The 14,823-nt window shown below is 41.6% G+C and overlaps 1 pseudogene; it reads left to right on the forward strand.

Annotated features, from left to right (window-relative positions):
- Positions 1-8,410: 8,410 nt before the first annotated feature.
- Positions 8,411-9,599, forward strand: LOC139008160 (cyclin-H-like; annotated as a pseudogene).
- Positions 9,600-14,823: the final 5,224 nt, after the last annotated feature.

A 14,823-nucleotide genomic window follows, 5' to 3' on the forward strand; every position in this document is an offset into this window, starting at 1 on the left:
ACACTACTTACCATAGATAACCTTTCTTCCTTTTATAAATGGAAGGGCTGTTTTGAAATAGCATCAAGAATTGTGACAGTGGCAAAAGAAAATGTATCACAGCACATAGGGGAGTTAGAAGTAAAGTGAATGAATCTGGCTCTCACTTAAACTTTGATGCTGAAGCAATGCATGATCTTGAAGAGAGCACAAATGGGGGGATCAGACAAACTTATTTGATACTTAACTCCTTAACTTGTGAGAACCGAGCCAAGTTATTTTGTCAGGGTATGGGAGGAAGAAAAGCATTGATTGACATAAGGCTGTTAAACAGGAAATAAGATTTTTGTATTAATAATAAGGTTGAGCTGGGCTAATAAAAAGCAGATGCTAAATTAGACTCTAATATGTTCCTCTTGTAATTTAATGAACTTATATTCGGCATTATATCTGTAACTAAAATATATATATATTGTAAACATTTTAAATAACATCAATAGCAGACCTAGTACTATTTAGTGAAATGCTTTAAAATTTCTGTAGATTTTTATAGCCTCTGACCCCTAGAATCTCTACACTAAATATGTTTCTGAAACTAGTGACTCTTCTATTTTATAAGGATAGAAAATGAAACCTGCAGTCCAGTTAGAAAATGACAGGTCTTTAACTTGTGAGGTTTTCAAGAGCCTTCCTGATGGCTAAACTACAACTAAATTACAGTGATGCCCCAAACTCCTATTTAATTATCTCTCACCAAGTTGAATATGCTATCATTATATGTCTTAAAAATGTGCCCTTCAGCTGCAAAATGTTTTCAGAACAAAAAGGCATGAGTGAGTGGGTATGTCATTTTCATGTGAACTACACTGTAAGCCTTAATTTCTTTCAGGCTTAAATAAAGTTCATGTGCAATTATGGCTTCCAGTCACTCTTGGAGTGCTGAAACAAGGAATCATCACCAAGAATATGACCAGGCTCTGTCCTGTAACTGAGATCTAGTTCCATGAAGTATCTGTAAATTGATGAGGAAAATAAAATTTTCATATTCAACTGTGACAGTATTAAAAAGAAAATATCACAGCACATAGGGGAGTTAGAAGTATAGCAAATGAGTCTGGCTCTCACTTAAACTTTGTGAAATGATTTTCACTGTGATCCTTGTATTTGGGAGCCTCAGACATCACCAGATAGTTTTCACAGTTTATTCTAATTGTGCGTTGAAATCAAAGCATCTGCCCTCAAGGAAAAGAGACTATATTTGATGCTGAAGTAAATTCCATAATTTCCTAAACCATATTTTGTGTGTGTGTTTTTTTTAGAATATATATAATGAGTATAATTCTTCTATCTTCACATCCTGGTTAAGGTATTAGGCCCGTGACTCTAGAACTCACTTTTTGCATAAATATATTACAGCAGTGTAATCCTATCTAATAAAAAGGGAATATGCTAATTGTCCCTCGCACCATCGCAAAGATGGCGGTGCCCACAGCCCATAAGGAGGGAATATGCTCATTTACTGCCACGCCCTCAAAGATGGCAGCACCCACAGCCTCAAGATGATGGTGCCCAGTCCCCTCAGCCCCACCAGGGTGGCAGGCGTGCGGCAAGGCTGGGCCTGCCCCCAGGTGGGCGTGGCTGCTCTGTGCACCTGCCTCCGGAGTCCCCCAGTCCCCTTAGCCCCCAGCCGCCCAGGGCTGCCCAAGGCTCAGGTAACCAGGGCCGGCTGAGGCTTGCACTGCCGGCAGTGGCAGCAGCAGAGGTGTGATGGGGGCGTCACCTTCCCCTGATTGCCATATCACCTCCCACCCCTGAGGGCTCCCGGACTGTGAGAGGGGGCAGGCCAGGTTGAGGGACTGCCCCCGGCTCCCCCTCTCCCCCAGTGTATGAATTTCCATGTACCGGGCCTCTAGTATCTCTATAACTCCATGTATCTTTTGAGTTCATGCTTTTAATTAATCAAGTATTTTAGAAGCTTCATTGACATCGCCTGTTGCCTGTGCAGTAAGTCCATCATTATTGGGGTCCCAGAGTCCCAGGAAGTGCAGCCCAGCACCCAGTTGTTGTTACCTCTGCTAACTGGAGCTTTTAAGTATCTTTTCATTAATCCAAGAAATAATTTATGCCAATGATAGAAATCCAAATAGTGCAGATGGTTGTACAAGGCAAGAGGAAAGTCTCCTTCTGATGCCAGGTATGCAGTTGACCAGACCTCCTCCTCAGAGGCAACCTTTGTTAAATTTCCTGCAAATCCTGTCTAGAAATGTTTCATGACGAGTAAACTTTGTGTGTATATATATGTGTATTATATGTATGTGTTATACACAAATACACATATACGTTACAAACATACTGCACATACTGTTTTGTACCTTGTTTTTTTGTTTAAAAATGGGTGTAGAAATTATTCAATATTGACACAAGTATTACTTATTAGGAAATATATCAACTGGGTATATTCCTAATATTGGAATTGCTGAGTAAAAGAGTACGTGTATTTACAACTTTTAAAAACTTTTTATTTACTTGGAATTTATTTTGATAAGAGTGAGGTAGAAGTTTAGCTTGATCCATTTCCAGTTGGCTGATGGTTTGCCCCAGCACTCTTTGTTGGGGAATTTTCTCTTCATTGTCCCAATAGTATATATCTTATACTAAACTCCATGTGCATATTCCACATATAAATCCCATATGTATTAAATCCTATATATAGTTACTTCTGTCCAGTCAGCTAATCTATTCAGCTTTTCAATTACCATAGCTTTGTAATATCTTTTAATATAAGATTAGGCTACTCACCTATTTTTGTCTATTTACTTTTTTACCTAATTTTTAAAATTCATGTTTTTTAGTGTACAAAAACATTTTTCTGGACTCAATTTTTAGTGTACAAAAACATTTTTCTGGACTCCATCTATGGATTGATTTATGTAGAATTAAAATCAGTAAAGAGTATTCTTATGTAATAACAGGACATGCATATTATTTTAATTTACCTGATTGTGTTATTATTTGTATATCTTTTAAGATTTTCCCTTTATATTATAAAATAAGATGATCTCTATTGTTTTGTTTATTAACTTAAACAATATCTGCTTACAAAATTAGAAAAATCAATGTGTTTACATTTCTGATACCATAATCTTTCCTTAATTCTTCCTGTCAATATTTATTAATTAGATTGTTTTTCAACATATTTATGAGAGTTTTTATATCCGAGTGAAATCAATTTACTTCGCCAGCCATTTAACTTTATTTTTTCAATTATTCTTGAGTCCCCTCATGTTGAGAATATGTTATTTGCCTTTATTTTTGTAAAATAGCTTGGCTGGAAATAAAATCTCTGCATCACCCTTTTGTCTCCTGGACCTAGACCCACTTCACTATCTGTTGGCAATAAAAGTTCTCATGGGAAGTGAACTTAGTTCTTTATGCACACTGCCCCCATCAGTGACTTGAGATTTCTTATGTTTTTTTGTTTGTTTGTTTGTTTTTGTCTGGATGCTCATAGTATTTTGAAGTCCATCTTTGAAACCTTGAGGTCGATTGTTTTATATCAGTCTTGGAGGTACAAAATGTACCTTTTGAATCTTTATTTCAGGGTTTCCTTTTTCAGCAGCATCAGTTATAGCTATTTTAGAACTCTTGTGTGTTTGTCAAATTGTTTCATTTTTTATCTATTATTTGTGAAGAATTCTCTTTTTCATTTTATTTTGCTCAGTTTTATCATTGTGGTACTCCCTAATCATGACTTGCTTCTAACGTTTCATACATTGAAATCACAACTTTATTTTTTTCTGCTTATTTTATCTTATTAATTTTATATAAAATCTCTCTATGACCTTCATCTACTGTCTTTATTTGCTTTGTGGCATGGTTTCTCTGGTGTAGTATTTGGATGTCCTTTAAACTTTTTTCTTAAAGTATTTCTTTATATATTTTGGTGGTTTTATTTTTCTTGGAGTATCTCTTTACATATTTCATGCTGCTTCATTTCTAGTTGTTACTCATTGTAGAACTAAGGCTTTTGAAAAAGGGGAGGGAAAGCTTTGAAATTAGAGCATTGAGAAGAGACAAAGAAAGCACAAAGGGCAAATGATGAAACAGCTGAAAGAGATAAATAGTGAACTGGTGGAGCTCAAAAAGAAATGGAGAGAAAAATAAAACCCTAAGTCAGTGGTTCTCAACCTTGGCTGCGCATTAGAATCACCTCTCTTCTCTCACCCCAAAAGGTAATTTTTCTTTCAATTTGTCAGTTTTTCAATACTTAGCTCTATCACCTTTGCCATAGTAGGTTGTAAAATAGGTATAAGGACCCTCAAGTGCTCTGCCAGGAATCTAGACTTTGCTTTGCAAGTAAGGAGTTGTTGACTTCACTGCTCATTTGTTCACTTGTCTGTCAGGCTGGAGATCTGCATCATCCTGTGGCTGCGCTCAGCTTTCTCCCTCAGTGAGATCTAGTACTCACTGTCCTTGGCAAACTTCTTAAAGTGTGGTTCATCATTGTGGCTGCATACACAAATACATTCATATTTCCTATCTCTGATTTCTCTTCACCTCATAGTTTTGTGTTGGTTTCAAAGAAGATATTCTAAGCCCTGCCATATGAGCTAGACTGTTTCGTGATGATTGTGTGAGAAGGCCATTCCTTCAGACTAAGCATTGTTCCCTCGCTGTCAGTCACCTTTTAGTCTGGAGATACTGAGTCAATGATATGATTACACTTAAGTCAGAAACACTGGAATCTGAATTTATCTCTAGCACATTTTGAAGGCAATGGAATAGTGCCAGGGAAGCATGAGTGGCAGGGGGAAAAAGCTGAAGGGGGAAGAAGTATTGCCATGTTGCCCTAGACACTGATTCTCACAGAGATGGCCACTGGTGTTTTTTTCTGAATGACTGAACTTCCTTGGTTTCTGAGACCATCCTGGACAAGGGAAGATGTGAACAGTCCCAGGTCCATTGGTTGGTAAAGACCTGGAATTAGCAGTGCTGTCAGATCAAGGGTAAACCCAATGTAGTTAGGTGACAAATCGCAGAAATGCCTTCCTACTGTCCACCTTCCTTGTGTTATTGGACCATACCCATCAAATCCTGGCCCTTCATAAAATAATCTACACTAATAAAAGACAAAGATGCTAATTGACTGTACCTTCACTACACCCACCAGCCAATCAGAAGAGTATGCAAATTAACCCAACAAAGATGGCGGTTAATTTGCATACACAGGTGCCCAGCGAAGACTGAAGACAGTGTAGAAGGAAGCCAAGCACTGCAGAAGGGAGCCAAGAGGCGGAGAAGGGAGCGGATCGGAGGTAGCAGAGATAGGAGCAGAGCTGAGGTAGCGGACACGGGAGGGAGCGAAGTGGTGGAGAAGGGAGGGAGCCGAGGCGGCAGACACGGGAGGAAGCGAGGCAGTGGAAAAGGAACGGAGCGAGGCAGCGGAGAAGGGAGGAAGCGAGGCAGCGGAGAAGGAAGGGAGCGAGGCAGTGGAGAAGGGAGGAAGCGAGGCAGTGGAGAAGGGAGGGAGCGAAGCGGTGGAGACGGGAGGGAGCTGAGGGCGAAGCGGCGAAGGGAAGGAGTGAGGCAGTGGAGAAGGGAGCGAAGCCCACCTCGGTGGGCTTCGCTCCCTTCTCTGCTTCGCTACGGTCTCAGGAAGCCCTATTCTTGCAGGAATAGGCCCGAGGAAGCCCTAGTCTTGCAGGAATCTTCCTGCAACAGGCCTCTAGTGAATGAATGAATGCTTTAGTTCCCTTCTAGTACTAGAGCTGGACTTCAAATCTGACTACTTATCTGGCCCCTGTCACTGTGCTCTGTCCTCATGTGGTCTCCACTCTGCCTCTGTCTTCTGTCTGTAATAAGGACACTGTCACTGGATTGAGGACCTACCTGGTACCAATTCTGCAATTGTATCTAGGCTCATGTTCAGCTTAATCAGGATGATGTCATCTTGAGATCCTTAATTATCACCTTGGAAATACCCTTTTTTCAAATAAGGTCACATTCATTGGTTCTGGATGGATATATAGGGTGTCTCAAAAAATGTATACATACTTTAATAGCTGATAGCTCAATTGATGTTTCTTTCTTCTCAGATTTAACCTGTTGGAGTTAATCATTATTCAAATGTGTATACATTTTTGGGGACACCCTGTATATTTTGGGGGCCACCATTCAACCCACTATACTTGCAAAACACATATTAGAGAACATTCTCATCTAGGAAACATATACACATCCATTATTAATAAGGTGATATACAGGAAGGTCATAAGCTAGGACTTATATGACATTCTTGAGGAATTAACTACAACTTCACCTCCTTCTTGCCCACTGATCTCCAACACTACAATGAACCAATGTAGTGGTGGTTGAAAAAAAACCAATGGATGGTTTTAAGGCCACTTAATGGCTGTCTTTGAATGCAGCCATGATTTTATCTGTTGCTGTGCCTCACTCACAAGATTGGGCTCACTTATCCCAACCCCATCTAAGTTCACTTTGTTCTTTTGCAGTTCATTTTGCTGATCCTATGTGGGCACAAATTCTTAACACACTGTCTGTTCTTGTAGAACTTCCCCTCCCACTCTCAGCCATTTCATGGGGGGTGATTTCCATCACACTGCATTTTCAGTGAAGAAAATATCTGCAATTTCTGCAATTGTATCTAGGCTCATGTTGCTGCAGTTCCATAAGCAAGGAATAATAATAATAGGACAATATGCACTAAGTTTGTTGAATACAGAACAAAGGAGGTTATACGACCTGCCTTGGTTCACACAACAAATAACTGGTAGAACTAAGTTTTAGGTCCGTGTCTTTCTGACTTCAGAGCCCATGCATTTAGCCACTATGCTGTAAGGCTTCATTGGAAAAGAGCCACTTACACCAAGGATGGGCTTATGTCACCACTGTGTGCAACTTTAATAGGAACCTAACAGTAGGCAATCTCTGTGAGACCATCTGACTCTTCAAAATAGTATAGAGAATGAAAAATCATTTTATCCAAGGTATTAACTACTTGACTAAACAGTTTTGTAGAACTACTTCATGAATATAATTCTTGCTTTCTGGTAACAAAGGCTGTTTTTACCTTAAATTTTCAATGCTGTGCATGATGTATAATTCCTATAGGTGGTAGAGCATTAGCAATCACCTTGCTCAGTTAAAAAGGCATGAGAGAGAAGGCAGGAGAGAACGATGGTGAACACAGCAAAATGAGGAAGTCAAAGGCCCCAAAATAAACAGCAAGAAAATTATAGAAATTATACTACGCAGCCTAAAGACACAAAACATTTCATTTCCCTTTGCATAAAACTGGTGTGACCTTCACAGTTCTGAAATAACAGGAAATATTTCTCTGGTAACTGTACTGCATTTTAGGCAAGTAGTTAAGCGAATGCTCAGCGTGAATAAATGCAGTTAGAAATTGTTAGGGAAGATTTCTGTGAAGAGTGCATGTTAAGCAGTAATATAAATGTAAGTGCTTACAGCGAAATGAAATTCATAATGTAAAGGTCAAACCTGCCAAAGAGAGACTTTTAGGTAAACTATTGGGATGGAAATGGATTCCCATTTTGTTTTCATAGTACCGTAAGGTGGCTGAGGTGATGTGTTTCTGCTGGGCGGGTCTTGTAGAATCATCTTGTGCTTGCTTCGGCAGAAGTGTGCCTGACTTCTGCAGGACTATGAAAAATGACTGAATTCTCTCTTCCTGAGTCTGAAATTAATGACTAGAAACATTATCAACAAGATAGGTTGTAAAAAAAAAATAGTATAAGTACTTTATCTAGAAATGGTTATATTTTCCCTTAGATAAACACCAAGGATTTTATGGGATAGTTTAGGACAGATTTATATAATTTTAAACCACAGTATTACCTAAAAACAACTGGTGGTGATAAGAATGAGAGACTTATTATTTACCTTTTTTTTTTTGTACTCTCCTGCCGCATTCTTGAATTTTTGAGGTATATTTTCTAGGCTTGTTGCTCAGTGAGAAGACTGGCTGGGGCCATGAGAACCTGTACCAGGACCAGAAGATTTCTAAAATCACATCTGGGCTGGTGGACCAGCCATCAAGTAACTCTCACCCTTTGCGGAATTTTGTACTTACTTAATCCTTACATTTATAAAATATTTATTGAACCCAAACTATATGCCAGCCACACTTCTAGAGATGTAGAGATAAATGAAGCATAACTACTGCCTTCAGGGCTGTTTAGAGAGGGTGGGCCTGGGGAACAAGCCGGCAGACCAGTTACAATTCAGAGCCCTATGGGAATGCTGAGGTGGTGAGCGACCAGCTGATTCCACCCAATCCAATTAGGCCGACCTGACGCCCGCAGCTGCCCTACCTTGGCTGCTTTACACCACGGTGTTGTGGCGTTTGAGGTATTTTTCTCCAGGCTTCCTTGTCTTGGACTTAAGAATGTACTACAACAATAGCCAGAAGCGGCCCTGGGCTTTGGCCGGTGAGGATCAGCTGGCACCACCTCCGGCCAACGGCAATTCAATTGCAGAGCAGTGGGGCACAGGAAGCTTCTTCCAAATGATCCAGTTCTTTCTTCCTTCCTTCCTTCCTTCCTTCCTTCCTTCCTTCCTTCCTTCCTTCCTTCCTTCCTCCCTCCCTCCCTCCCTCCCTCCCTCCCTCCCTCCCTCCCTTCCTTCCTTCCTTCCTTCCTTTCTTAAAATATATTTTATTGATTTCTTACAGAGAGGAAGGGAGAGGAATAGAGAGTTAGAAACATCGATGAGAGAGAAACATTGCTCAGCTGCCTCCTGCACACTCCCCACTGGGTATGTGCCCCCAACCAAGGTACATGACCTTGACTGGAATTGAACCCGGGACCCTTGAGTCCGCAGGCCGATGCTCTGTCCATTGAGCCAAACCGGGTAGGGCAATCCAGTCTTTCTTGAGCCTCATGAAGAAGGACCCTCTGCAGGTTCCCTGAGGAAAGATTATTGGAACTTTGTTCAATGTTTAAGCCAGCAATGCCAAGGTCTGTTGAGGGCCCAGCTTGCATGCATTCCACGCGTGTTTATCTGACTAACTCAGTAATGGAATATCACCTCTGGAAAATAAAGCATTTGTGGCCTGCAAAGTAGATGAATGCCATGTACCCAGTCCACAAACTGTTGGAAACCTTCGGGAGAGTCTTCTTGGACAGGTTTGGGAATATGAACTGATTTGTACACAGCAACTTAATTTCCCCCTTTTTGCTCACAATCCTTATTGATCTTTTGAGGGCTTTCTCGTCAATTTAAAGACCCACTATCGCATGTTGGAGAATCCAGAGATTCGGAGGAAAACAGCTGATGACTTTCTTAATAGAGTTGCGGTTGACAGATGCTTACCTTTGCTACACACCTCAGATTGCTCTGACGGACATTATATTTAGTGCATCCAGAGCAGGAATTACTAGGAAAAGTTATTTATCAGAAAGTCTAATACTGAAAGAAAACAGAACTTGCTTGTCACAGTAACTAGATTTAATGAGAAGCATGAGAAATTTGGATATATACACACACACACACACACACACACACATTGGGGAGATGTCACTCTGCTGGGCTTGCACTTAATTACAAAGAAGAGAAAAGTGTGTGAAGATGATTGATGGTCATGTCTCAGAGACCCAAACACCAGGAGGTTGTGCTCCAAAGGAAGAGTGCACTAATGGAGACCTGGTCAGTTCTCTAACTATTTGAAATTGATATGTCAGTGCTAACAAATCAACAGAAGGAAGAAAGCATACCTAGAATTTAAATGTATATAAAAATGAAGTAATGTGAATGCATCAAAATATAGTAAACTTTTCTATTTATTGAAAAGTTTTCCTTCAGAGCAGCTTTATGTGAAGCAAAACATCTTCAAAGGACCCAGAATAATAGCTGGTTTGGTTTTCCTCAATTAGTTAACTGAAAACATTTCCAAATGTTATTTTTAAAAGAAGAAATCAAATGATCAAATAGGTATTCTTTAGTAGTAATTGTCTAGATAAAAACCTTAAGTTGCTTAAAGGTAAGTAGGTAGCAGATGTATGTTCAGTTTTATGATGAACCTATTAGATTACCTAAGTGAACACATAAAAATGTGTTATAGTTACTAGGAATTTTTCATATTAAACATATTCAAGAAATTTAATTCACATTCAAAGGTGTGGATATAAAAATTAAATGCATAGACTGTAGCACCAAATTACTTGGATATGAATCATGGCTACCTTCACTTTGTGACATTGGACAAGATACTAAGGTTCTCTGTACCCGTTTCCCAAGGTGAAGACTGGGAAAATAATAATTCCTACTCCTCACAGGATTAATTAGAGTGCCTTTATATACTGTGTTCAATAAAGGTTGAATTGTTGGCCCCATTCATATCTAGACCATAAGGAAAAGTACATTGTAAATGCAGTGTTCGGCTTTTTGTGCTGGGACATCTCCGCCTTACCCTTTCAGTAGCCACCTCTTCCTCCACATACACCATTTGTGTCAGTTGTTCTAGAGACAAAAGGGATATAATGTTCTTAGCTAATCTCACCCATGGGAACACCCAACATATGCATTTTGAAAGTTCATTTAGATATGATCAATCAACTCATAGTAGTGTGAATATCATGTAACCACTTTATTAGAGAGACTTAAAATAACAGCTTTTCTTGGTGATTTATCCTTATTTTATTGGCTCAAGCACTCACCCCAAATCTGGTGGACCTACTTTAGTGGAAAGGTTAAAAGTGAATTTATTTTCAAATGGTAATTTTCAGAACTCATGATTAAGTATCTATAACTTTAATACTCACCTATTTATTTAGGTAACTTTAATACTTACCTATTTATTTAGGTAAATTGAACAAGATCACTTGTTCCTCTCTTTGAGCACAGTGCATATTGGCATATTGTTTGTTTTTTTTTAAACATATTTTATTGATTTTTTACAGAGAGGAAGGGAGAGAGAATTAGAAACATCGATGAGAGAGAAACATCGATCAGCTGCCTCCTGCACACCCCCCACTGGGGATGTGCCTGCAACCAAGGTACATGCCCTTGACCGGAATCGAACCTGGGACCCTTCAGTCCTCAGGCCAACACTCTATCCACTGAGCCAAGCCAGTCAGGGCCATATTGGCATATTCTGCCAAGGTTTTTTTTCTTCACTACTTTGTCCAGTTTTGTGACATTCAGGGTCTCTCTTGAACTTGCCACCTCTGTGTAAAGTTTCCCAGCCTGTTTCCTGGTGGCTTCCTGTTTTGGCTCTAAGTTAGGACCTAGATTGTCCCCTCTAGTCATCACCTCCTCAATAGGAAGACCTATCACACCCAGGTTAGTGGAAAATGATGTCTCTGATTGTCTTTTGATTCTCTTAATGTTAGGAACAGCTCATAGTTTCCAGGAGCCTCACAGTTCTTCTAAAGCTCTTGCAATAAAATGGAGTACTTTTTCCTAGAGGACTACAGCACAGCTTTTGGGGGTCATCAAATCACTTTTGAAGAAGCATTGAAGCATATCGTAGAAGTTATGCAAACGTGAAAGGAAGCATATCAAACTCAATGGGTTGCCATCATCTCTTAGATGAACTCCCCTTTCCTCTCTTTACCCTTGAGCCAGTCATGTGAAAGATAGCTTTTAAAAAATGAAAAAAGGGAAGTAATGTTTTTCCAAAAGCAGCCCTGAAGCACTGCTATTGAAAGAAGTAATTGTCAAAAAAATTCAGAAATAGGCTCATTCTCAGTTTCAAATGACTTATTAATAGAAACACCATGAAAATTTATTTTAAAAAATTGCTGGTGCTATTGAATAAATAGTGAATGAGGCAGTGAGAGGTGTTGAAATTGGGCTATGATTTATTATAACTATTTGTTGAATTTTGGTTTCCTGTTTTAGAAAGTGTACCTCCTACAGGCAGACTTGGTCTTCATCACCCTCACCGCGGATGAGGGAAGAACAGAGCAGTCTCCCATCTCTACAGGGACATTTGTTGAGTTTTCGGCTCTTCCTCGACCAGCAGTTTCAGGTCTGTTTGTTTACTGGCTTATCTTTTTTCTTTAAGCCTTTTGGAATCGTACTTATAAAACAGATGATTTTCTCTTTTTGATCTAATTTGAGGGGATTAAATGTAAAAATATAGGGAATATTTTTTGCTCATTTGCATTTAGTGTTTTAACAACCATTTTTTAATTTTAAAATTGCCATTTTTTATAATATGCTTTTAGTTTTTAGTCATTTTTATTTGCTATGTGGTCTGAGATGTTTATATTTTTCCATGTGTTTATATATTTAAATCATGATTTAATGAATTATCACTTTAAGGCTCAATGTCTATTTGACTTTTTTTTCTAAGAGAGGTAGAGAGCCCTAACTGGTTTGGCTCAGTGGTTAGAGCATCGGCCTGCGGGCTGAAGGGTCCCAGGTTCGATTCTGGTGAAGGGCATGTACCTTGGTTGCGGGCACATCCCCAGTAGGAGGTGTGCAGGAGGCAGCTGATCGATGTTTCTCTCTCATCGATGTTTCTAACACTCTATCCCTCTCCCTTCCTCTCTGTAAAAAAAAAAAAAGAGAGAGCAGTAGAGAGAAATATGCTTTTTTTTATCCTACTTCCCCTCATCACCAGAGGCAGATTATATTATTATTTCTAAATTGCTGTGATCTACAACATTTTTGTACTGTTCTACTTATAATGCCACAATTGAGTAGTGTCTTTACAGTGATTTCTCCATTCATCTCTAAGTGTATGGGATATCCTACTACAATAGTTGTTTCAAAGAAGAGCTCAAAGGAACTATCCTATATAATATAAGGCTAATATGCAAATCAATGGAACAGCGGAATGACTGTTTGCTATGATGCGCACTAACCACTAGGGGGCAGATGCTCGATGCAGAAGCTGCCCTCTGGTGGTCAGTGCATTCCCATAGGAGGAGCACACTCAGCCAGAAGCTGGGCTCACAGCTGGTGAGTGCAGAGGCGGTGGTGGGAGAGTCTCTCACCTCCTTAGCAGCAATAAGGATGTTAGACATCCCCCCCAAGGGCTCTTGGACAGCGAGAGGGTGCAGGCCAGGATGAGGGAACCTCCCTGACTGAGTGCACGTATTTCGTGCACCAGGTCTCTAGTGTTTCATATTATGTAGCAAGTTTCATATTGTCCATCAATTACTTTTATACTTGCAACTAGAGGCCCTGTGCACAAAAATTTGTGCACTCTGGGGGGGGGGGCCCTCGGCCCGGCCTATGCCCTCTCGCAGTCTGGGACCCCTCGGGGGATGTCCACCTGCTGGCTTAGCCCACTCCCCGGGGGATTGGGCCTAAGCTGGCAATCAGACATCTCTCTGGCAGCCTGGGAGCCCTCAGGGGATGTCCACTTGCCAGAGGGGAGAAGGCCTAAGCTGCAGTCGGATATCCTTAGCAGTGCTAAGGAGGTGAGAGAGGCTCCCACCACCACCGCTGTACTGGCAGCCATCAGCCTGGCTTGTGGCTGAGCAGAGTTCCCCTTGTGGGAGCGCACTGACCAGCAGGGGGCAGCTCCTGCATTGAGCATCTGCCCCCTGGTGGTCAGTGTGAGTCATAGTGACCAGACATTCCCAGTCGTTCTGCTGTTAGGGTCAATTTTCATATTACCCTTTTATTATATAGGATAGAGGCCTGGTGCATGGGTGGGGGCCGGCTGGTTTGTCCTGAAGGGTTTCCAGGATCAGGGTGGGGGTTCCACTGGAGTGCCTGGCCAGCCAGGGTGAGGGACTAAGGGCTGTTTTCAAGTTGGCCACACCCCCTTCAGGGTGGGGGACCCCACTGGAGTGCCTGGCCAGCCTGGGTGAGGGGCTGAGGGCCATTTTCAGGCTGGCCACACCCCATTCAGGGTGGGGGTCCCTGCTGGGGTGCCTGGCCAGCCTGGGTGAGGGGCTGATGGCCGTTTTCAGGCAGGCCACACCCCCTTCAGGGTCGGGGGGCCTGCTGGGGTGCCTGGCCAGCCTGGGTGAGTGGCTGATGGCTGTGTGCAGGATGGCACAGCCCCTTCAGGGTGGGGGTCCCCGCTGGGGTGCCTGGCCAGCCAGGGTGAGGGGCTGATGGCTGTGTGCAGGATGGCCACAGCCCCTTCAGGGTGGGGGTCCCCACTGGGGTGCCTGGCCAGCCTGGGTGAGGGGCTGATGGCTGTTTGCAGGCTGGCCAAGCCCCCCAGCGGGGACCCTCACCACATGAGGGTGTGGCCCTCCTGGGTGAGGGGCTGATGGCTGTTTGCAGGCTGGCCACAGCCCCCAGCTACCCAAGCTCCCAGTGGAGGCTGGCTGGAAGCAGGCATCTGGGATTTATTTATCTTCTATAATTGAAACTTTGTTGCCTTGAGTGGAGGCCACAGTGGGCCAGGGCAGGTGGGAAGCTTGGCTTCCTCCATTGCCGGGGCAACCAAGCCTCCTGCTTGCTCCAGCTCCGTGGCTGCCGGCTGCCATCTTGGTTTGGTTAATTTGCACATAGTCGCTCTGATTGGCTGGTTTGCGTGGCTTTTGAGTGTAACGGAGGTACGGTCAATTTGCATGTTTCTTTTTTATTAGATAAGATGATAACTTGTTCAGATTGAACATCCTTGGTTTATATTTTTCTTCCCTGAAGACTTGGTAGATATTGCTTTATTGTCTTCTACAGTGCTTTTTATAAAAGTCTGAGGTCAGCCAAATTTTATTCTTTGTTGTAGGGGAATTGATTCTTTCTTGTCCCCCATTGAGTACTCTATCATTAATCTCCAGTGAGTTTCTCAGGTTATATGCTGATCATTCCATAACAACTTGTTCCTGCTGTGTATTGTACTCATTTTATCTGTACATGTGATTCTTCCTTTATTTCAGGGAAAAT

This window comes from Myotis yumanensis, unplaced genomic scaffold (assembly GCF_028538775.1).
Source record: "Myotis yumanensis isolate MYYU_CA2020_CCGP unplaced genomic scaffold, mMyoYum1.0.hap1 SCAF_4, whole genome shotgun sequence".
NCBI classification, from domain to species: Eukaryota; Metazoa; Chordata; class Mammalia; order Chiroptera; family Vespertilionidae; genus Myotis; species Myotis yumanensis.